This window comes from Thalassophryne amazonica, chromosome 9 (assembly GCF_902500255.1).
Source record: "Thalassophryne amazonica chromosome 9, fThaAma1.1, whole genome shotgun sequence".
Classification (NCBI taxonomy): domain Eukaryota; kingdom Metazoa; phylum Chordata; class Actinopteri; order Batrachoidiformes; family Batrachoididae; genus Thalassophryne; species Thalassophryne amazonica.
Window position 1 is genome coordinate 27,868,757 of NC_047111.1, and position 24,527 is coordinate 27,893,283.

At 44.9% G+C, this 24,527-nt stretch overlaps 1 protein-coding gene and 2 long non-coding RNA genes across 8 annotated transcripts in view; 1 reads left to right on the forward strand and 2 right to left on the reverse strand.

The window, feature by feature from the left end:
* The window catches only part of cadm1a (cell adhesion molecule 1a), a 1,471,967-nt gene that overhangs the window by 635,644 nt on the left and 811,796 nt on the right, over positions 1 to 24,527 (forward strand). The gene's annotated exons all lie outside the window — the stretch shown is intronic.
* LOC117516939 overlaps positions 1 to 24,527 on the reverse strand; it is a 777,663-nt gene that overhangs the window by 578,398 nt on the left and 174,738 nt on the right. The gene's annotated exons all lie outside the window — the stretch shown is intronic.
* On the reverse strand, positions 1,517 to 24,001 carry LOC117516936. The gene is made up of 3 exons (XR_004562583.1): positions 23,992 to 24,001; positions 11,781 to 11,789; positions 1,517 to 1,629 (listed from the first exon to the last, which is right to left on the reverse strand). It is a non-coding gene; the product is annotated as an uncharacterized LOC117516936 (long non-coding RNA).

Sequence of the window (24,527 nt, forward strand, 5' to 3'; positions counted from 1 at the left end):
TCTTCCATTGGCCGTTCAACAGCCGGTTGACGCCCCTCGGGATCCATGACGCTGGCCGAGATATCCTGTTGTGAAAGTGTAGGAACACGGACCCACAACAGGGGGCGACAATGAACGGACAATGGAGGAATCAAATATACTGTTTTTACTGTTGTGAAAAAAGGGCACAACAAATACAACTGATAACAATAGAGAGATCAAGTCTAATTCAAAGGTGTCGTGTGGGCAGGCTCGACGATAGGAGACGTCTGTCCAAGTCGAACCGGAACCAACCCGATCTCCGCCGCCACCGGACCCCGGGGATACTGGAGCCGCCAAGTCCCGAATTCCCAGGTGGCCACTGCCTCCGCTCACCGGATCCGGTACTGCTGGCAGGAAACAGAAACAGTCAGGTGTGGATGCGGCTGCACCCAGCAACACGGAGAGTGGAGAGTCCACCTCCACCTCTCGTCAGGAAAATACTGGTGAGTGCAGGAGTGTGAGTACTTATCAAAAAGGTCCAATACAGTCTCCTGCTGTTCCACTCACTATCTGCGCAAAAGCAACAACGTATTATGTTCAAAAAGACAACACAATTGGCTGAGTACGTTACCTCTTAGGTATGGCGATATCTCGGCAAATGAGGTGGAGATGCCGTCCTGCTGATATACCTCCGTCTTGATTGGGATCAGCTGTCTCTAGTGATGGATGACAGCTGTCGTCCTGGCTGCTCCTGTGAGGCGGCAGCGCCCTCTGGTGCCTGGAGCCCGCACTCCAGGCAGGGCGCCCTCTAGTGGTGGTGGGCCAGCAGTACCTCCTCTTCAGCGGCCCACACAACAAAAAAATTAATTTGAAGGACTAAATTTGAAAAATTGAAGATGTCTGAGTTTTCCCACTTGTTCTTTGTTGTTTAAAGACATTTTACAACTTTCTTTTGAAAATGTACTCTTTTGTATTTTCTTTCTTGATGTTATAAAGAGGACACTGTAAAGGAGATGACTTTTATATGGACTTCAGATTGAGTACCTTATTCTGCTGGCTGCTCTTTATTTGGAGAGTTTTCCTGATTAATCACTTAAGAAAACTCCCTTCTTGCTGATAAACTAATTACATTGTGCATCGTGAGCGACCATTGTGATCTTGGCTGAAGGCACGAGTCAGATCAATGTTCACGCTCTTAATTTATTTCTCTCCTGACAATTCAATAGGCTCTCCAGAGTCAGCCGCCTAATGAGGACTTCCTAAAGGTTAAGTAAACACAAAGGATTTGGGTGGGGGTGCTGATAGGTTCAAGTAGTCCATGAAAACTACTCAGGGTCGTGGAACAATGAGGTCAGCTGCTGGTTTTTGCCAACCTGTTTTTCCTTCTTTAATTGAAACCAATGTCAGCTGTAGCACTGGGTTACCACGCTATCCACAACATGACCTCATGGTGGAATTCATAGAATGTCTTAATAAAACTATATACACTGTCATGATTTGAACATTTGTATCATGTTGTGTTCAGTTTTAGTCTGCTTTTTTTTTTGTTTTGTTTTGATTGGTTTTTCTGTGTGTGTTTTCTCTTGTTGGGTTTTTCCTGCTTGGACTTTGTCTCTCCCTATCTCTCTTGGTGTGTGGTGGTGTGCGGTGCACACTGTGGACCACACCCTGTTCTGCAGCTTTCCACACACCTGTTTCCAATCTGTAGCTCATCACCTGGGTGTATATAAGCTTCACTGGTTGCACTTGCCAGATCGTTGTGCTTTATGCCTTTGCTTACAGCTCTGTTCATGTCTGTTTCTAGTTCTGTTTGCCACATTGTGTTTTTTGACCATCTGCCTGTTCTTTCGACCACACCTGATGTTATTGATTTGTTTGCTGCTCTTGGGCTGCTTCTTTTTTTTTTTTTTTTGTACGGGACCCTGCTTTACCAACCAGATCTTAAACTACAGAGCTGTGAGTCCCGCATTTGTGTCCAGACGTCTCTGTCCACTCAACCTGATATACACTGAACAAAAACATAAACGCAACACTTGTTTTTCTCTAATTTTTCTCAAACTCAAAACAAAACATTTTCTACATACACAAAAGACCTATTTCTTTCAAATGTTCTTCACAAATCTGTCTAAATGTGTTAGTGAGCATGTCTCCCTTGCTGAGACAATCCATCCCACCTCACAGGTGTGGCATATCAAGATGCTGATTACACAGCATGATGATTGCACAGGTGTGCCTTAGGCTGGTCACAATAAAAGGCCACTGTGAAATGTGCAGCTTTATCACACAGCACAATGCCACAGATGATGCAAGTTTTGAAGGAGTGTGCAGTTGGCATGCTGACTGCAGGAATGTCCACCATAGTTGTTGCCCATGAATTGAATGTTCATTTCGCTACCTTAAGCTGTCTCCAAAGGCATTTCAGAGAATTTGGCAGTACATCTAACCAGCCTCACAACTGCAGACCATGTGTAACCACACCAGCCCAGGACCTCTACATCAGGCATGTTCACCTCCAAGATCATCTGAGACCAGCTGCTGCAGCAGTCGGTTTGCAGAACCAAAGAATTTCTGCACAAACTGACTGAAACCATCTCAGGGAAGCTCAGGGAAGGCAAATGGTGGTCACACCAGATACTGACTGGTTTTCTGACACCCCCCCAATAAAGAAAACTATACATTTCACAGTGGGCTTTTATTGTGGCCAGCCTAAGGCAATAATCATGCTGTCTAATCAGCATCTTGATATGCAGATGGAAAGAAGCTGTTTTTGTTTCTTGAGGTTTTCGTCCTGGAGAAGTGCTCACTAACAGATTGAGACAGATCTGTGAACAATATTTGGGAGAAATGTGTCTTTTGTGTATATATAAAATGTTTTAGATCTTTGAGTTAAGCTCATGAAAAATGGGAGTGTGCATTTCTATTTTTGTTCACTGTGTGTGTGTGTGTGTGTGTGTGTGTGTGTGTGTGTGTGTGTGTGTGTGTGTGTGTGTGTGTGTGTGTGTGTGTGTGTGTGTGTGTGTGTGTGTGTGTAGTGCACTTGGTTGCATTGTGGAAGGTTGCCGATTCAAACCCCACCCCTACTACATTTCTCCATGCAATATGAAGTTGCGTCAGGAAGGGCATCAGGTATAAAACTTGTCAAATCAACATGTGGGTCCACCTTGGATTTGCTGTGATGACCCCCAGTGAAAACAAGGGAGCAGCTGAAGGAATTTACTATGTGTGTGTGTGTGTGTGTGTGTGTGTATATATATATATATATATATATATATATATATATACATATATATATATATATATATATATATATACATATACGAGGTCTGTCAATAAAGTAACGGTCCTTTTTATTTTTTTCAAAAACTATATGGATTTCATTCATATGTTTTTACGTCAGACATGCTTGAACCCTCGTGCGCATGCGTGAGTTTTTCCACGCCTGTCGGTGACGTCATTCGCCTGTGAGCACTCCTTGTAGGAGGAGTCATCCAGCCCCTCGTCGGAATTCCTTTGTCTGAGAAGTTGCTGAGAGACTGGCGCGTTGTTTGATCAAATTTTTTTCTAAACCTGTGAGACACATCGAAGTGGACACGGTTCGAAAAATTAAGCTGGTTTTCAGTGAAAATTTTAACGGCTGATGAGAGATTTTGAGGTGAGACTGTCGCTTTAAGGACTTTTCACGGTGCGAGACGTCGCGCAGCGCTCTCAGGCGGCGTCATCAGCCTGTTCAAGCTGAAAACCTTCACATTTCAGGCTCTATTGATCCAGGACGTCGTGAGAGAACAGAGAAGTTTCAGAAGTCGGTTTCAGCATTTTATCCGGATATTCCACTGTTAAAGGAGATTTTTTTAATGAAAGATGTGCGGACGGGTCTGCGCGTCGGGATGCAGCCGCCGCGACGCTCCGCCACAGGAAAAACACCTCTGTTGAAAGCCTTAAGGACAAGTTGGAACATGTCCTGCCTGTTAAACAATTTCTCATATACTCACTCCACTGAAAGCCATCAAAAGCCGCCTGGATTTTACAAATGGTTATCAACACGGAGGTGTTTTTCCTGTGCCGCCGCACCGCGTCGGCTGCGTCCCGACGCGCGGACCCGTCCGCACGGACCCGTCCGCACGGACCCGTCCGCACGGACCCGTCCGCACGTCTTTCATTCAAAAAAATCTCCTTTAACAGTGGAATATCCGGATAAAATGCTGAAACCGACTTCTTCTGAAACTTCTCTGTTCTCTCACGACGTCCTGGATCAATAGAGCCTGAAATGTGGAGGTTTTCAGCTTGAACAGGCTGATGACGCTGCCTGAGAGCGCTGTGCGACGTCTCGCACCGTGAAAAGTCCTTAAAGCGACAGAATCACCTCAAAATCTCTCATCAGCCGTTAAAATTTTCATTGAAAACCAGCTTAATTTTTCGAACCGTGTCCACTTCGATGTGTCTCACAGGTTTAGAAAAAATTTTGATCAAACAAAGCGCCAGTCTCTCAGCAACTTCTCAGACAAAGGAATTCCGACGAAGGGCTGGACGACTCCTCCCACAAGGAGTGCTCACAGGCGAATGACGTCACCGACAGGCGTGGAAAAACTCACGCATGCGCACGAGGGTTCAAGCATGTCTGACGTAAAAACATATGAATGAAATCCATATAGTTTTTGAAAAAAATAAAAAGGACCGTTACTTTATTGACAGCCCTCGTATATATATATTTATAATATGTTCAATGAATTTTTCTGAAATTTGGTACATATGATCATTGGTCATGGATTGTTGGACATTTTGATTTGTATCACTGTGAGCATGCCAAGGCACCACAAAATGTCAGAAAAAAGCCCTTTCATACTGTTTGATTTAATTTATTCAATACATTTTTCACTCATTTTGCACAGCTTGCAGAGTTAATTTTGGGAGGCTGCCTCCAGACAAAAAATAAATAAATAAATTCTTCTAATTGCCCCCCAGGGCCCACAAAATGGGTCAAAATGACATTTTGCACACTATTTGAAATATTGCAGAGATTAAAAAAAAAAAAAAAATTGATACCTTCTCTAAGGGCCCCTTCACACATATTACGAATAATTACAAATCAGGGCAAATCACGGTGGAACAGCTCGTATGAGCAAACCACGAAAACATTGAGCCAACGGGCAGGCGTGCACTGCCCCGATGTGATGGTGTCATGCACGCGACGGTGTTGTGTGAGCAGGGACACGGTGCGAGCAGCTGCATCACATCGTGCCACTGATGTGGAGGAAAATAAAATAAAAACCAGCTGTATAATTACTGAATATCACTGTGTTAAGATAAATAAAAGGGGAGGCAATATGGAACCCCACGGTTAAATAACCCGCGTTAATTAAAAGATAAATGCCACTCACAGGATTCAAACCCGTAAACTCTGATTACCAGATGAAGTAAGTAAGTAAGTAAGCTTTATTTATAAAGCGCCTTTCACAGACCAGGGTCACAAAGCGCTGCACATGGCATACAAAAATAATCTAAAAATAACATACGAAAACAATAAAATACAATATTAGGCTAAAAAGCTAACTTAAAGAAATGCGTCTTTAGTTGCCTTCTAAAAGTATCTATACAATCCAGAGAACGAAGGGCACAGGGAAGCTCATTCCAGAGGCTAGGCGCCACCGCTTTAAAAGATTTGTCCCCGCGAGTTTTAAAACGGGTCCGAGGAACCATCAACAGGTTCTGATTGGACGACCTGAAGCTCCTGGAGGAAGCATAAGGCTGGATCAGGTCCCTGATGTACTCCGGTGCCTGTCCATGCAGCGATCTAAAAGTCAATACCAGGATTTTGTAATGAATCCTGTAGGAGACAGGCAGCCAATGCAAAGTATTAAGAATAGGAGTAATATGGTCCCTCCTGCAGGTGCGGGTAAGCAGGCGCGCAGCAGAATTTTGCACAACCTGCAGGCGGGCCAACTCCTTCTTATTCAGACAGGTGAAGAGACTGTTACAATAATCCAAACGCGATGAGACAAACGCATGAACAATCATCTCAATGTTGTGAAAGTGTAGGAACACGGACCCACAACAGGGGGCGCAAATGAACGGACAATGGAGAAGATAAATAACAAGTTTTACTATTGTGAAACGAGCACAAGCAATACAACAATCAATAATTTGGGGTTAAGCCGAATTCTGCTGGTGTCGTGTGGGCAGGCTCGAAGGTAGGGGACGTCCGTCCAGGTCGAACCGGAACCATCCAGATCTCCTCTGCCACCGAACCCTGGAAGTACTGGAACCGCCAAGTCCCGAATTCCCAGGTGGCCACTGCCTCCGCTCGTCGGATCCGGTACTGCTGGCAAGAGAGAGCAACAACACACAGGTGTGGATGCGGCTGCACCCAATAACACGGAGAGGGGAGAAGCTGCCTCCACCTCTCGTCCCAAAAAAGCAGGAAGGTGAGTACTTATCTAATCACTCGGCCTGCGGTAGTCAGCTGTCCTGAAAGGTTTAACAAGTTTATCAATTTAACACAGAATATGCTGCAGAGAATGTTACCTCTATCTCAAGGTGATATCTCGGCACTGAGGTGGAGACGCCGTCCTGATGATATACCTCCGTGCTGAGTGGAGTCAGCTGTGTCCAGTAATGGGTGACAGCTGTCACCCTAGCTGCTCTCATCAGGCGGCAGCGCCCTCTGGTGCCTGGAGCCCGCACTCCAGGCAGGGCGCCCTCTGGTGGTGGTGGGCCAGCAGTACCTCCTCTTCAGCGGCCCACACAACACTCAAGCTCTTTTAAAGTCACCGTCTTACGGAGCTTAGAGATGTTCCGAATTTGGAAAAAACTGTTCTTAACCAGGTAATTTGTGTGCTGCTCCAAGGACATGCCTCCATCCAAAATGACACCCAGGTTACGCAGGCTGCTTTTGACCGTACAGCTTAGGCTACCGAGATGCTGCTTAATTCCATGTACAGCACTATCTGGTGCTACAATCAGAGTCTCAGTCTTATTGGAATTTAACTGCAGACTGTTCTCAGTGAGCCATTCCTTAATTTTGGCCAAACAATTTGTGAGAGAGCAGAGTTTCTGTGGCTCAGTTGTCTTAAAAGAGCAGTACAGCTGCAGATCATCGGCATACAAATGATAGGACACATCACTGAACTGCTGGATCAGCTTGCTGAGAGGAAGGAGATACAACGAGAACAAAACAGGTCCCAAGACCGATCCCTGTGGCACACCCCACAGAAGATCTGCAGATTCCGACACTGCATTGCCCACCGTCACACTAAAAGTTCTACCAGTCAGGTAAGAGGTAAACCACTCTAAAACACAACCTGACATTCCAACCAAATCCCGCAATCTGTTTATCAGAATGCCATGGTCAACGGTATCAAACGCCAAAGACAGATCAAACAGAATCAGCACAGAACATTTGCCAGTGTCAGCTGCCATCATCATGTCACTAGACACCTTCAACAGGGCTGTTTCAGTAGAATGAAACTCACGGTACCCAGATTGAAAAGTGTCATGGATGTTGTTAGCCTGCAAAAACGATCTCATTTGAGCACAGACTACCTTTTCCAAGACTTTGGCCAAGAAAGGGGTTTTAGATATTGGCCTAAAGTTCTTGAGCTCTGTAGAATCCAATCCAGCTTTCTTTAACTGTGGTTCCACAATGGCATGTTTAAAATAACAGGGAAACACACCACTCGACAAAGATATATTAAACATTTTAGCAATGTAGGGCCCGATGGAGTCAGATACATTCACAAACAGTTTAAACAGAAGAACATCCAAAATACCAGAGGATGGCTTCACTTTATTCATGATGGTTGAGATGTCCTCTACAGTAACAGGCTCAAATGAGGCCCAGCACTGAGTGGGAGGTTCCCAGTGCTGGGGACCATGGCATGGAGGCAGGTTGTACTTTATAACTCTAACCTTATCAATAAAGAAATCCAGGAACTCCTCACAACTAATTTTAGAGATAACAGGAGTGACGGCAGCAGGTGACACAAGAGAGCTGATTGTGTCAAAAAGCACTTTAGGATTTCTTTTATTGGAGGCAATCAGGCGATTAAAATAACTCGTCCTGGCCTCCTCTATCATCTTATTTAAGGAAGATATTAAGTCTCTTAAATGTAGCCTGTGAACCTCCAGTTTTGTTGACTTCCATAGGCGTTCAATCTAGTGACATGTTCTCCTTAGAGTCATAATCCCATCATTTATCCAAGGGCAGAAACTTTCACCAGGAGCTTTATTAGCCTTAAGTGGTGTCACTTGATCCAAGATAGTGGCACAGTGGCTATTAAAGCTATTCATAAAACAATCAGTTTCAGTGAGATTACTAAAAAGTAAAGGGTTGAATTTATCACAGAAAAGCGTAGCTGTTATCTCTGTGATAATTCTCCTTTCTGCCTTAGTAGAAACAGGTCCAGGCTCAGATGGCACCATCAAATCAAAGAAAACACAACAATGATCACTCAGAAGAACATCCTCCACACATACATTGGTAATTTCCAGGCCCAGTGCAAGAACCAGATCCAACGTGTGACCCTTGTTGTGAGTGGGACCTGACACCTACTGTTTAAAATTAAAAGCCTCTGTCATAGTTATAAGCTCTCTTGCTTGAAGTAGAAGAATCAACATCAATCTGGAAATTAAAATCACCCAAAATTAAGACCTTTTCCAATCTAATTATAGACGATAAAAAGTCAGTAAAAGCCTTAAGAAAAGTCCCAGCAGGGCCAGGAGGTCGTTTGATCAAAATACTATAAAATTTATGTGAGGAACCATCTTCCATCATGAGCGCCTCAAAAGAGGGGGCGTGGCTCGTATCCGACAGTCTGCATGTGTACCGGTCCTGAGCTCATTTAAATGGATGCATTCATTTTCCCTCTGCCACGTTTCTGTGAGGAAAAGAAAGTCCAAATTTTTCCTGACAAAAAGTTCATTAATGGAGAACGCTTTATTTGAAATAGAGCGCGCATTCAATAATCCAATCCGACTCAACAATGAGGCGGTAGTCGAGTCCGCTGAACACAGCGGGATAGGCTGCAGACATCTCCCACGGTCACGTGAGGCACCACTGTACCGGCGAAACCCATGCTGCTCCCGAGATGTAAACACGGGAAACAGGGACGGACCCGGGACCCAAGCGACTCGTCCATCGGGGACCCAGTGATGTCCAGGCTGAGTCCTGCAACACAGAGGAGTGATGGGATGCATGAACAGGGCCGCACCGCCAGCCGTATGGCCCTGCAAGAGTGGAACTGGACGAAGCCACCTGTAGCTTCGGTATCCATGAGCCGCACGCCACACTCCTCGTCTGATCCGAACCTGGACACCCGCTCTGCAGCATCTTCTCCTCTTTTTCGGACTACCTGGACATCGCCACAACATCAGGTATTCCCAGGAGGAGGGGGAACACACAAACGGAGGTGGGAAAGTTTGCTTGTAGCTATCCCAGTCATGAAAGAGGCATTCCATTGTCTCTTTAATTTTAAAAAGAGAGTCGCGATCATAAATCTGTATTGCACTCACGCAATCGTTATCCGTCAGAGCTGATATGACAGCACACACAATCAGGAAAATAACAGAAAAACGACATGGTAACAGGCAAGCAGCAGCCGGAACACACACAGGCGCAATCTTGTCTTGTCTTGATAGTGGTGATGAAAACTTAACCACTGTGCTCACAGTCTTTTAACAAGAGTATGAAATGGCTAAAATAAAAACATGGCGTGGAAGGGGTGAAACACATGCACACTTGTTGTGGGGGGAGCCGACACTCTGGCATGCCACATGTGACTTGGCAACTTCACACTTGACAGTGATCATGTGTTGATTGTTTTTGTGATGATAGTGTGAATGGCCACACAGCTTCTAAGTACCAGTCGAGTGGTGTTAGATGTTTGTGTGTGTCACCTGGAATTTTGCCGACACCTGCCATGAGAGGGTTTGATGGGCTCTCTCAGTACACACTCTGTCTTTTAGCCCCTGGTGTGTGCATATAGTTGTAGCAACAGGTGTACGAGGCATTGGAAGTAGCTATGATTTTACATGTATTGCATACAATTCCTGCTTCATGCGCACTTAATGCACAATTCGACCACATTCATACTATGTGTGAAGGGGCCCTAACATTTGCACATCTCACCATACACTGTATTGCTAAAAAAAAAAAAAAAAAAAAACTTATTTCAGAACTTCTATAAATCTGCATATGGATTCCTTGAATCAGTGTCAAACTACACAAAGATTTTCATTTAACTTACATTTCTCTGGGCATGATGTAGCACACATGTGCCTCAGTGCTGAGTGCCACAGTAGGTGGAGAAGGCCAAGGGGATGCCCACATTTCACAGAGCTGCAGCAGGTAGATGGTACTTGAAAACCAGTTTTGAGAACCACTGCTGTAGAAATCTCCATGGAACTCTTGATAAGTTGAGCCAAAATGTCTCCATCTCCCCCTGGTGGTGGGATGCAGTAGGCATCATTAATATTGTCCTGTCCAGTTAAGTCAATAAGACAAGGGAGTGAACACACATGCATCAAAATGCACTTGCTGTGTGTTTATAATTCATACAAATGTAAGTGGAGCTCTGCTGTGAAGTATTCTTCTGCAGGTCACGTTAGTCATCATGTGAGTTGCCTTTGTCATTTCAAAATTGTGAAAACTGAAACGGGGAGAAAAGTCATTAGAATGGATGAATAGCTCGTGCTATTTCATTTACAAAAGGTAAAAAAAGCAGAAAAAAAAGTTTTTCTTTGATAACGCTGTGTGCATAATATATTCTCCCTGGCTAGTTACTGTGAACAAACGTAAAAAGTCTTGGTCACAGATGGCTGATTGGGAGAAGTCATTTATGTGCGGAACAAATAAAAGCTATTTTCCATCTTGGCAGGCCACAGAATTCTGGTTTTACTCACTTATTCTGCTCATTTATTTGATTATTAGCTTTTCTCAGAACCTTAAACGATGGCAAGCATTCAGGTCATGTCTGGTCTGAGATAATACACTTGTGCCCCACATAGCCACAATCATCACAACACAGAACCACCCTGGATTCTGATTGGAAACCACCTTGGCAGTCATCCATTTCCTACCTCAGGAAAGTATCCAGGTGACCTTTTGCAGTTGTTGAGGTCCTCAACAGTGAAGCACCTGTATGCTGGATCATGCTTAGGGAAGTGTTCCACAAGGCCAGAGCTGATGTCCCCTCATAATTCAAGCAGTATTCCTCGTCTCAGTTTTCCTAAGTGCAGTCACTTGACACAAACTAATGCCAGTCTTTCCCAAAGAATTTACAAAAACACCGCACACTAGAGTCACCCAGCCACTGCCTTTGGTCATTGGTTAAACTCTTTCTCACACCCTAACGGTAAGACTGGGGGCATGGTGACCATAAAGACTCTAACACTTCTGATTGTGTTTTGCAGGAATTCATTGTAAACCTGCAAGTACGTCTTAATCCAACACTGTTGGAAATTCAAACCCTCTGACTCCTTACTCAGCTTCTCAAGTGTTGCAATCATGGTATCCACTGATTCCAGAATATCCACTCCATTGTCTGCAATGTCAATGACATTGAATCTTCTTTCAGCAGAAAAGGCACCCCAGTTGATGGACTCCTTGACTTGAACAACCCCCACTGCATGCCAGAATTCATCCTTGACAAATGGAAGAATTCACTGGGAAGAAATCAGACTCTGTACAGGCTGTCTATAATGTTCAGCAACTGACTGGCAAAAATAGCATATACTGCAAGTTAGCTGTGCTGATATTGACACTTGTGTTCAGTGAGTACTCGCAGAGCTAGGATAAGGACGATGGTTGACTACTTCGTCCACAAAACCACACTGCTCTGGTCACTGAACAGCAAACAGGCAGCACTGAATCCTGTGGAAAATGGTTCACGTGAGTACCTTACCTAGCATGGAGGCCAGTGCAATATCCCTGTGGTTGTTGGAACCCAGGCAATCAACATTTCATATGTAGAGAGGAGCAACAAGTGCTTTACTCCAGTCTATAGTGGTGATACTTGCCTTCCAGGTGGAAACAAAGACTGCTTTCAATGACAGGGGGACAGCATCTCCTACCTGAAGCCCTTCTACCCCTGTGCCACAGATCTATGAAGATCACTGGTCAAAATCAAATTTTTGAAACATGAGAACATACAGGAAAAATGTCTCTTTCTTACACCATTACACTACAGCAACACATGCGGGTGCATTGTTTTTGGCCCTGTGTGTCTGTACTTCTGTATGTGAATAAATAACTTATAAGAGCTGATCTGATTTGGTCCAAACTTGGCAGGATATTTGAGGGTCATACAAGAAGTAATCAAAAACTGTGGAAAAAACTGGGCAAAAACTGTGTAAAAGTTGAGATCAGAGTTGAATAAGAAGTCAATGAACAATTCTACACTGCTATTGTTGAGTCCATCATCTCCTCTTCCATCACCATCTGGTACACTGCTGCCACTGCTAAGGACAGGAGCAGACTGGAGTGTATCATCCACGCTGCAGAGAAGGTGTTTGACTGCAATCTGCCATCCCTACAGGACCTGTTCTCCTCCAGGGCCCTGATGCATGCAAGGAAGATTGCAGCGGATCCCTCTCACCCAGAAACCTTTTGTCACCCTCCCCTCTGGCAGATGGCTGAGGTCCATCAGGATCAAAACCTCAAGACACAAAAACAGCTTCTTTCCATTCGCAGCTAGACTTATAAATAATGTCAGAGACCCCCATTTACCCTGCCCCCCACACACACACGCACACACACTTCCACAAAGTACAGATTGCTCATCCCTGCACTGAAAGGTATTGTACATCTGCACACCAATCACATGCTTTTTCATAGTCCCATCCCACTATGTTATATTTATTTAACAGTGAACATAGCCTTCACTACTTGACTCTTTCACTTATTACAGAAGTTTTGTTTTTCCTTTTTTTATTATTGTTATTTATGCACCAATAACATCAGATAAAATTCCTTGTATGTGATAAGGTACTTGGCAATGAATTTGATTCTTATTCTGAGTCGGATTCTGATTTTGCCTTTGACTAAACCTTTGACTTTAGGTGAACTTGAAAGGTCAAACTCAAGGTCCTAACTGTTTATTTCAAACAGTCTGGAGCCCACATGGGTTTTATATGTCGTAAACGTTGTGTGCTGGCTAAGGATAAATTCCTGTTTCTGACAAAATTGATCAAATAATCAAAGGCCAAACCATATTTTGTGGTATTACTGAAACAAAAACAAAACAACAAAAAATGTGCAAGATTCCAGGATTATGTGTCAAACATGTTAAGACATGGGTTTTGCATTCTGAGTGCCCTTCTTGTGTGGAAATTATACATCATGTCTTGTTGTTGAGCTTGATGGTTCAAAATCCCATTTAACACTTTCTCTACTTGATTGATACTGTATTTTCAAGAGCATAAATCATATCCACCATTTTCAGGTTTCAAATCCCTCATAACTTCGGAGAGGTCGCTGCGCTGTGAGATCTCAGTAACATTGAGAACTGCATTGAGATGCTCTGATCATGCTGCACTTTAACCGCTGCACACGGACAACAGCATTAACATTGCAACATAAAACTATTTTTATATTGTGCCTAAAACTCTCATGAAAATATTCTCTGGGTTTTTAGATGTTGTTATTGCGTTTATTTTATGTAAACATGTGAGAATCACAGGCTGTCTCTCTGTTATTTTCAATGGGATTTGCTGTGAGCTACGCTCGCTTCCTGATCATGTCGTTCTGGGGGAAAGTGAAGTTTGCTTTTTAACGTCTTGATTTTTGTTCTTTACAACACTGTTTGTCCTCTTTGTTCCAGACTAATATATATAATATGTCTGAAATTCGGTTTGTGTTAATTAAATTCCACGCAGATTAAACGTAGCAGACACGGTTTATTCGTTAAAATTGTTTTAGCAAGTTTTCAGAGTATCATGCAGCAGTCTCTTATTAATGTGATGAAAAGCATAAAAAAAGGTTTTGTAGTATAATATTCATTTACAATTGTCATCATGTGGATTCTTTATGTTGTTTTGACTGCAGCGACACTCTGGCGTGCAAGGGATTATGGGATACATGTAAACCCTGGATGGGGGTTTTGTTCTTGTTTTACTAGTTTGGGAGGTTCTGCAACATATATTCTGGTACAACTTATATATGAAATAATAAAATGTATGGCCACATAATGGCACCACCTACATGCATGACAAGATTATCCCGTATACTGAATGATGCAATGTATTTGACACTCTACTGTTGAAGAAGTAGTATTTTTTATTTTTTGTCTTGGAGAACTAGTAAATTTAAGAAATAGTGCTTTCAAACTGAAAGGCTGCACATTCTAGAATAAAGATTATATTACTTGGAACAACACTTGTTTGGACAGCTTGGAACAGCGTGCCTAATGGGGCTATTCCACATAGTGACGGTCCTTCCAATTAAATCCCGAACAGCAAATCAGGGCACATTTTTAAGCATCATAGTATCTTCTTGATCCATCTTTGTCAGTCTTGAACAAACTTAGTGTACATAGTAGCCACAGCCATAATCAGTACCTGATTTGAAATTGGGATCCAGTTTTTGTACTGGATAAAAATTTTATTCTGATTCTTGAAATTGTTGCTAGTACATTGTAACTTTCAGATATTCGTAGTCTTAACAGCTTCAATCATTTTTGTACTTCTTTAAATCTGGTATTCATCATGACTATGACTTGTTTGATCGTGCTCCAATGGAGTAAAATTTTGAAGCCAAAGCAACGTTTGTTGCAGTTGTTTATCATGTCTGGCTGGAGGCACAGCTCTTTTCTTTCATGTTTGGATCATTTGCCATTGCTGCACTTTATAAGTCAGTGAGTTGCCAGATCTCCATTTTATAAGCCATCCTGGTAGCAGACAAGCCGGATTAAGCCGTTTCATGCCATTTTTGCACTTTGGTGGATCATGGGCGATCGTAGTAGAGCAGTGCTCTATGGAACATCCCATTAATTTGGAAGAAGAAGCTAAACTAAGGTACCAGTATGTCATTTGTGTTTTAGAAATGTTTTTAAGAGTTTTCAAGCATTTACTCCATGTATGATTGTCTGTTCAGTGGCCAGAAAAGGAAGCCTACCTCTTTTGTGCATGCTGCAATATCATTAATTTACCTTATTAGCTTCAGGGTAGAGCAGTGTTTGCATAATAAATAAATAATGTGCCAATTAAATTAATTTTGCTTCTTGTTGCATGAAATGGCAGCACCACATCTGAAAAGTACATGAGACTTATGTCCCTATACAACTTAAATAAGCTCCTACTCCCCCCTTTTCAAGGGGCATTTTTTGACAGGTGCACCTCATATTCCATAAAATACAGTACTTGGATAGTAGGTGGTTTGCTTGACTGGAGTGTTAGTTTTCAACATTGATGATCTTCTGACTCACTTTATGATTTTACACAATGAAACAAAACAGGTCAGTCTCCCTCCAGCGTCACTTTCTTTGTCATTTTCTTGCTTTTGTTTTCATTGCTACTGTTGGGTGTTCTGTGAGCTCGCCTGATGCGTTGATATTGTGGAATATTAAATGATCTTGAACTACCAGGGTTTTTATTGTTGTGAGCAGTTTGAAAGACTTCATATATTTCCTGCAAAATGTCTGGGTTTTAATGATGCTCAGAAAGATCAAAGCACAAAGGCAAGAAATCAAAGGCTTGACAGTTGATGTCATTTAGACTGATTACAGCATGTTCATAGAAGAGGGAGGAGAGGACTCATCTAGACGCGCACATTCTCTGCTAAGTGCTGTGAGATGAATTGCCTGCTTTCTTGGCCTTGTCAGCTCATTGTTTTGCTGTACAGTCTAAAGAATATTCTCTCTTTGCTCTGACTTCTAACTCTGAATGCGGTGGCTGTTTGGAGAACAAGAGCACAGACATTTTCAGCCAAAATTATATTATTGTCAAGTCTGAAAAGGAGCAGGGAAGGCTGTGTGATGTAAAGTGCGATATCGAGGCAGCCTGCTTACGTTCTCATGAATAAACACCAAATGAGCATGAATCGTCAACTGGAGACATCGGGGCTGGTTCCTTCTGTTGCTGTTTTCAGTGTGTGCAACTGGCAGAAATGACAAGTGATTTTTTTTTTTTTTTTTTTTTTTTGCTTTTGCATTATGGATACGTGTGTGTGAGGAGGAGAGAGTATTCTGGGAAAATAAATAGTATTACCTTTTTTACCCTCTGGGGCCTCAAGGACATTTTCTCAGTTTTCCCACTACTTTAATGAATTCCATTTCTTAAGTACATTCTTTTCATATAATGCCCATGTGCTGCACATCAAAATGCTCAGAAAAGTCCCAACTTGATGAACATGAGACATACATTTGTCTAGAATATTGTGAATAAAAAGAGAGCTTGTGGCTCTAATGCTGAAAGTATGAAATGTTTTGAAATTCTTCAAATTCTTATTAAATGTACATATTTATGCATGTTGACAGACATGATGTTTTGTATTTTACATGGGTTTACTAAAATCTTCAGGTTACAAAAGTAGTGTAATATATGAAAAAAATAGATTTAAAACAATATCTAATGAAAAAAAAAAATAGAAATATGCACCATGCAATGCCAACTCCTGGGAACTGCATTGCAATTACCTTGAACATTCTGAAACAGAATATTTGTAAAATCTGTATCACTTGCTGGTACAAACAATAGATTTATACCCCCTAGCAGTAAGCAGCACACTGTGGAGATTTGTAAAATGTTTATTCATACAAAAAAGGGCAAGGGTGTTGGGAAGGTGTCGTAGCACGGACCCACAACAGGGGGCGCAAATGAACGGACAATGAGTAAGCCAAAAGGTAACAATTTAATGTTGTGATATTACACAACGAAACGTGTCTTAATTTCACAGTCAATAAACACCAGGTGAAGTGTGAGCAGGCTCGAAGATAGAAGACGCCCGACGAGAGAGAAGCCGCGTCCCACACGGCTTCCACCACCAACGGCCTGAAGAACACCGGAGCCGCCAAGTCCCGAGTCCCCAGGTGGCCTCTGTCTTCGACTGTCGACCCTGGTACTGCTGGCAGAAAGCAGAAATATGATGTGTGAGTGTGAGTCCGCACACTCAGTAATCTATAGTCCAGATACCGTTAGGAGGGAGCACCTCCACCTCCAAATCACACACACTCGTGCAGCTCCTGTTTGTCCCTCTTCTGGGTCTTCACAGGAATGCGACTGCACACAGAACAAAGTTAGACAGCGTATTAGTCAGCAGAGAAATTACCTTGGTTCTGGTAGTCGATTTCTCGGCGGGGAGGTGGAGTTGCAGTCCGGCTTTTATGGTAGTGATGATAACGAGTGACAGCTGGTGCAGAGGATGAGTGACAGCTGTCACTTCTTCTGGGTCTGGCGCCCTCTCGTGCTTGGAGCCCGCACTCCAAGCAGGGCGCCCTCTGGTGGTGGTGGGCCAGCAGTACCTCCTCTTCAGCGGCCCACACAACAGGACCCCCCCCCCTCAACGGGCGCCTCCTGGCGTCCGACCAGGCTTGTCCGGATGTCTTGTGTAGAATTCGGCCAGGAGGGCCGGGTCCAGGATGAAGCTCCTCTTCACCCAGGAGCGTTCTTCAGGTCCATACCCCTCCCAGTCCACCAGATATTGGAAACCCCGGCCCTTACGACGGACGTCCAGGAGCCTGCGGACTGTCCAGGCAGGCTCCCCGTCAATGAGCCGGGCAGGAGGCGGCGTAGGTCCCGGAGTACAGAGGGGCGAGGTGTGGTGTGGTTTGAGACGGGAAACATGAAAGACAGGGTGAATCCGCAGTGAAGCCGGGAGTTGAAGCTTCACTGCGGCCGGGTTGATGATCTTGAGGATACGAAAGGGTCCGATGAATCTGTCCTTTAGTTTTGGGGAGTCGACACACAAAGGGATGTCCTTGGTCGAGAGCCACACCTCCTGCCCGGGCTGGTATGTTGGGGCCGGGGAACATCGGCGGTCCGCATGGGTCTTGGCCCTCGTCCGGGCTTGTAACAGGGCAGAGCGGGCGGTCCGCCACACCCGGCGGCACCTCCTGAGGTGGGCCTGGACCGAGGGCACACCGACCTCTCCCTCCACCAGCGGGAACAATGGGGGCTGGAACCCCAAACATGCCTCAAAAGGGGAGAGGCCGGTAGCAGACGAGACTTGGCTGTTATGGGCATACTCGATCCAGGCCAGATGGTGACTCCAGGCCGCCGGGTGCGCGGAGGTGACGCAGCGAAGGGCCTGTTCCAACTCCTGGTTAGCCCGCTCTGCCTGGCCGTTGGTCTGGGGGTGGTACCCGGACGAGAGACTCACGGTGACCCCCAGCTCCTTACAGAAACTCTTCCACACCTGCGAAGAGAACTGGGGACCACGATCTGATACAATGTCCGATGGTATCCCATGCAGCCGCATGACGTGGTGGACCAGAAGGTCTGCCATCTCCTGGGCTGTCGGGAGCTTCGGGAGGGCCACGAAGTGGGCCGCCTTGGAGAACCGGTCCACTATCGTGAGAATAACGGTGTTGCCCTGGGACGGCGGGAGGCCCGTGATGAAGTCCAGGCTGATGTGAGACCAGGGGCGATGAGGCACCGGCAGGGGCTGGAGGAGTCCCGTCGTCCTCCGATGGTCTGCCTTGCCCCTGGCGCAGATGGTACAGGCCTGGACGTAGTCCCGGACGTCGGTTTCCAGGGACGCCCACCAGAAGCGCTGCTGGACTACTGCCACGGTCCTACGCACTCCGGGATGACAGGAGAGCTTGGACCCGTGACAGAAGTCCAATACGGCAGCTCTTGCCTCTGGTGGGACGTACAGTCTGTTCTTGGGGCCAGTCCCCGGGTCCGGGCTCCTTGTCAGGGCCTCCCGGACGGTCAACTCCACCTCCCCGATGGGTGCTGGTTTCTTTTTTGTGGGCAAGAAAGACGGCGGACTCCGTCCATGCATTGATTACAGAGGGCTGAACGAGATCACGGTTCGCAACCGATACCCGTTACCTCTGTTAGATTCAGTGTTCACGCCCCTGCATGGAGCCCAAATTTTCACAAAATTGGATCTTAGAAACGCGTAGCACCTGGTTCGGATCCGGAAGGGAGACGAATGGAAGACGGCATTCAACACCCCGTTAGGTCATTTTGACTACCTGGTCATGCCGTTCGGCCTCACTAACGCCCCCGCGACGTTCCAAGCTTTGGTAAATGACGTCTTGCGGGACTTCCTGCATCGGTTCGTCTTCGTATATCTGGACGATATACTCATCTTTTCCCCGGACCCTGAGACCCATGTCCACCATGTACGTCAGGTCCTACAGCGGTTGTTGGAGAACCGGCTGTTTGTGAAGGGCGAGAAGTGCGAGTTCCACCGCACTTCTTTGTCCTTCCTGGGGTTCATCATCTCCTCCAACTCCGTCGCCCCTGATCCGGCTAAGGTTGCGGCGGTGAGAGAGTGGCCCCAACCAACAAGCCGCAGGAAACTACAGCAGTTCCTAGGCTTTGCAAATTTCTACAGGAGGTTCATTAAAGGTTACAGTCAGGTAGTTAGCCCCCTGACTGCCCTGACCTCCACCAAGGTCCCCTTCGCCTGGTCGGATCGGTGCGAAGCCGCGTTCCAGGAGTTGAAACGCCGGTTCTCGACTGCACCAGTTCTGGTGCAGCCTGATCCTGATCGCCAGCACGTTCGAAGCGGTCTCGCCTCTGTTGGGATGATCAAACACTTGTTTGAATTCCCGTACAAACCCAGTATAAGACGTTAGGAGCCGTGAATTCTGCTCCCAAAGCGCCGTAGCCCATGCGCGTGCCTCTCCTCGAAGCAAATTAATAACATAAGCCACCCGGCTAGCGTCTGATGCGTACATGACGGGGCGCTGTGAAAAGACGAGCGAACACTGCATGAGGAAGTCCGCGCACGTCTCGACACAGCCCCCGTACGGTTCTGGAGGGCTTATGTATGCTTCAGGGGACGGTGGGGGGGTTCGTTGAACGACCAGTGGAACGTCTAATACAGGCCCAGGACCAGCCAGAGGAGTGGCTGCAGCAGCGCCCTGATCGCGCGCTTCCACCCTGGCGGTGAGAGCCTCCACCCTCCGATTAAGGAGGACACTCTGCTCGGTCACAAATTCTAACCGGGCCTTGAAGGCGGTTAAGATCTGCTGCAGCTCACTCAACCCGCCTCCCGCTGACGCCTGCGCTCCTGGCTCTTCCATTGGCCGTTCAAGCTGGAGTTGACGCCCCTCGGAGTCCATGACGATGGCCGAGAAATCCTGTTGGGAAGGTGTCGTAGCACGGACCCACAACAGGGGGCGCAAATGAACGGACAATGAGTAAGCCAAAAGGTAACAATTTAATGTTGTGATATTACACAACGAAACGTGTCTTAATTTCACAGTCAATAAACACCAGGTGAAGTGTGGGCAGGCTCGAAGATAGAAGACGCCCGACGAGAGAGAAGCCGCGTCCCACACGGCTTCCACCACCAACGGCCTGAAGAACACCGGAGCCGCCAAGTCCCGAGTCCCCAGGTGGCCTCTGTCTTCGACTGTCGACCCTGGTACTGCTGGCAGAAAGCAGAAATATGATGTGTGAGTGTGAGTCCGCACACTCAGTAATCTATAGTCCAGATACCGTTAGGAGGGAGCACCTCCACCTCCAAATCACACACACTCGTGCAGCTCATGTTTGTCCCTCTTCTGGGTCTTCACAGGAATGCGACTGCACACAGAACAAAGTTAGACAGCGTATTAGTCAGCAGAGAAATTACCTTGGTTCTGGTAGTCGATTTCTCGGCGGGGAGGTGGAGTTGCAGTCCGGCTTTTATGGTAGTGATGATAACAAGTGACAGCTGGTGCAGAGGATGAGTGACAGCTGTCACTTCTTCTGGGTCTGGCGCCCTCTCGTGCTTGGAGCCTGCACTCCAAGCAGGGCGCCCTCTGGTGGTGGTGGGCCAGCAGTACCTCCTCTTCAGCGGCCCACACAACAAAGGGTACACAGAGTCTAGCTCAATTCTCAAGGGCTTCATGCAAGCAAGATAACTCCAGTTCGTCAGACTAACTCAGATCCAAAGACTTCCCAGGGTTTTTACACAGCACAATGAAAAGCACAGGTTAAGGCAGTGAAGTCCGCTTACCGTCTGGCAGCGAGTGCATGGCACAGCTCTGTTTATAAAGAGGAAGGCAGGTGATCACCTAATTGTATGGCAACTGTGAGGAAATGTCAGTTGTAAATGGCAGACAGACAATAAATTGGATATTTCATTGTTTTCAGTGAGAGGTTGATGGAATAATTCCACCACCTGTGGCTGTGGCAGCCAAGCACTGCGACAGCAGTTGCCATAAAATTTAAAAATTGTCAAATTTTGGTGCTTACTGTATTGACAAGGACAAACTGGATGTTGTTTTATCTTTTTTCGCAAAGGAAAAATGGAAAACTTGAGATGGATTATTTAAGTGCAGAGTGTCACCTGGTTTTAATCTGAATAACGTGAATATTTTGTGTGATATTGCAAATAGGAATTAATGTATAACCTAACAAAAACTTTTAAGCTGCTGTCAGAGACAGGGCTTCCTGTTTTAATTATAAAGCTGTGCAAAGTGCTAAAAATCTCTGACTTTCAATTAAATACATTATTGTCTATGTCATTAGCATTGAAAATGGCAGTGCCTCACATTGTCACTGGCAGCCTGCCCCAGTAGATGCCAGGACTTTGCTATGACAACCTCTGTAATGGTTTTTCTGCTGCTGACTTGTGAACACAGCTTAAAAGATGCTGCTGGAACCTCTTGCAGCCGCCAGGGAGATGAAACCGAATATGTGACATGCTCCAGCCTCTATGACTGGCTGTGAGTTAAAGATCGTCTGTAGGAGAGATGCATTTTACAGTTGAGAATGTGTAATTTCAGGAAGGTGTCAAATAAAATCTCTGGGGTGATCCAGCGCTGATCAATTAATAAAAACACAATGGGACCTACACTTAGACATGCTGATACATCCATGGACCCTGGAGGTTTAAATTCCATGTTTTACATTTAGTTTTGCATTTCAACATCATAAATACAACAAAGTGACTAAAACCAAAGGCAAACATAGGAATCTACTGTGAATGCTGGTGTGCGTCTATGCACAGCCCACTGGTGTTTGAGCCGACACCTACTTAACAGTAAGTACTGTTTTTATTCTTTGTGGCCTCAGTCAGTCTCTGCAATGTGTTTGCTTTGTGTGTGTGTGTGTGTGTGTGTATGCGTTTGTGTACACACGCACACGTGTTGTGATGGATGGTCTGCTTCATCCTGCGCTCCCTGACACCATCCCATCTGCTCTCTCTTTCTTCCATCCATACCTTGCTTTTAGCCTCTGCCCCCCACACACACACACACACCTGCACCCTCCTGCTTGTCGGATCGACAAATAGTTGTTGTCACTTTGTCCAACTGTAACAAATGAGAGATAAATGAACACAGACATTAATTAGGAAATTAGCTTCCCTGCAAGTCAGAGAGCAGTTTTAATTTTACAGTATGCATTCAGTCACTCAGGTGATGTGTTGACCTGTTTGTCCTTTTTCACAGTTGGGCAGGTGTCCATCTAATGTGTCAAAGTGTGCTGAAAGCTGTTGTCAAACCAACACTTTAGGGGTTCCCATCATAATTCATGTTCTGCACTATAGTAATAATGACTATAATAATAATAAGAATGATAATAAATTGAATTCATAATGCACTTTACATTTACAATAAATGTCAAAGTGCTACAGCAATTAAAAGGAAAGATTGATAAAAACAGAAACAAAAGTAGGCAGATTATTAAAACAATAGGGGAAGCAAAAATTCAAAAAGCAATTAAAACATTGGGCAAAAAGAAAAGAGGCAGGGTACTCCAGAGTTGAGGGGCTGCAATGGAAGAAGGTACGGTCTCATATGGTGCGGGAGAAGGTGGGTGTTGGAGGAGCAAAGAGAACGTGCATGTCAGGATTCGACCCATTCAGGGCCCTGGTCATGGATTTATCGCTTTGCCTCACTTCTGGTTTTGATTATTCTGGCTGTGGTTTCTGTGTATCTTTATGTCTTGTGTTTTATCATCTTGTTGTGCTCTGTTTATGATTAGTTTTGTTTAATTTTTTTTTTTCTTTGTATCACCTGGTTACCATCTATTTAGTTTTGTCTTTATTTCTGTCTGATCTGATGTAGTTAGTTTTTCTTTATTACTCATTGTAATGCATTTGTAGTCTTTTACTCATGGTCCCTTTAGTTACTTCAGTCCCAGATTAGTTTTTGTTTATCCCATTTATTGCTTTATACTTTAGTCACTGGTTTTGGTTAGTGTTTATCTTCAGTGTTTACTTCTGGTTACGTTCCTTTAGTTATTTGTTGCTTTCTCTGGTTATCTATTATTCTGTGTTGTCCTTTGTTGTATTCATTTGTCACTGGTTTAGTTTGGTGTCTTTTATTTTTCTGGTCAGCTGGTAATCAGTTACGGCATTTACTTTCGTACTTTAATCTGTATCAGTTCTGTTCTACTTTAGACTTTGCTTTTTATTTTCTGGTTGTATTTGCACTCTTCCTTGCACTATAGTCATTAGTTGTTTTTTCCCTTTATTCTTTAGCCACATGGCGAGTCCTGTCTTAGTTAAGTCTCTGCCTTTTATTTTATTTATTTTTTGGGTCCTGACACATGAGCACATCAGTTTGTAGTATTCAATTCTTTTTGTCTCTGTTGGTTGTGGGTGTGTCACTGGCAGTTTTATCTGTCACACCCACCTGTCTTGTCTGGCCACTCCCCTTCCAGAACCTTCCCCACACCTGTTTTACATTACGCCCTGATTACTCCCCTTGCATTTAAGCTCTCACAGTCCCTCACTTCCCTGCTAGTTTGTCAATCGTGGGTCACATCATCGCCTTCTTTGTCATAGTCTGTTTGCCTCGTTTGTTGACCTTGCTTGTTTGACTCGATTTCCGCCACGCCGTGAACCTGACCCCAGTTTGTGTACTGAACTATGAATCTGCCTCTCGTTTGTCTGTACTGCTGCCCCACTGACTGCCTTTTTGTGTACTGGACCATTGCCTGTTTCTTGATAAAGCCCATTTTTACCTCCATGCCTCAGCCTGCGAGTCTGCATTGTGTGTCCTAGCACTTTCTGTGCCATGTCACACCCAGTCATGACAGTGCAGGACAGTGAGGGATGAGGAGTTCTGTGAGGTATCATGGTGCATTACCGGATAAACATTAAAAAGTAACCAGTGAAATTTTGTATGTGATCCCGGCAGAAATGGGATGCCAGTGAAGTAAATGGAGGATGGGAGTGATGTGTTCATGCTTACACACTCTCATCAGGACCCTGGAGGTGGTGTTCTAGACATACTGAAGTCTTTGTATATTCTTGCCAGGAATCCCAATGAGAAGTGCAATGAAGTAGTCCAGTCTGGAAGAGACAAAGGCATGGATGAGCTTTTCGGAATCCGAAAGGGAGAGTGCGGGCCTAAGTTTAGCTATATTACGAAGGTGAAAAAAAGGAGGTTTTACAAATGTGTTTTATATGAGATTCAAAAGTGAGTTGTGGATCAAAAATGACACCAAGTTTGGTGACTGTAGTG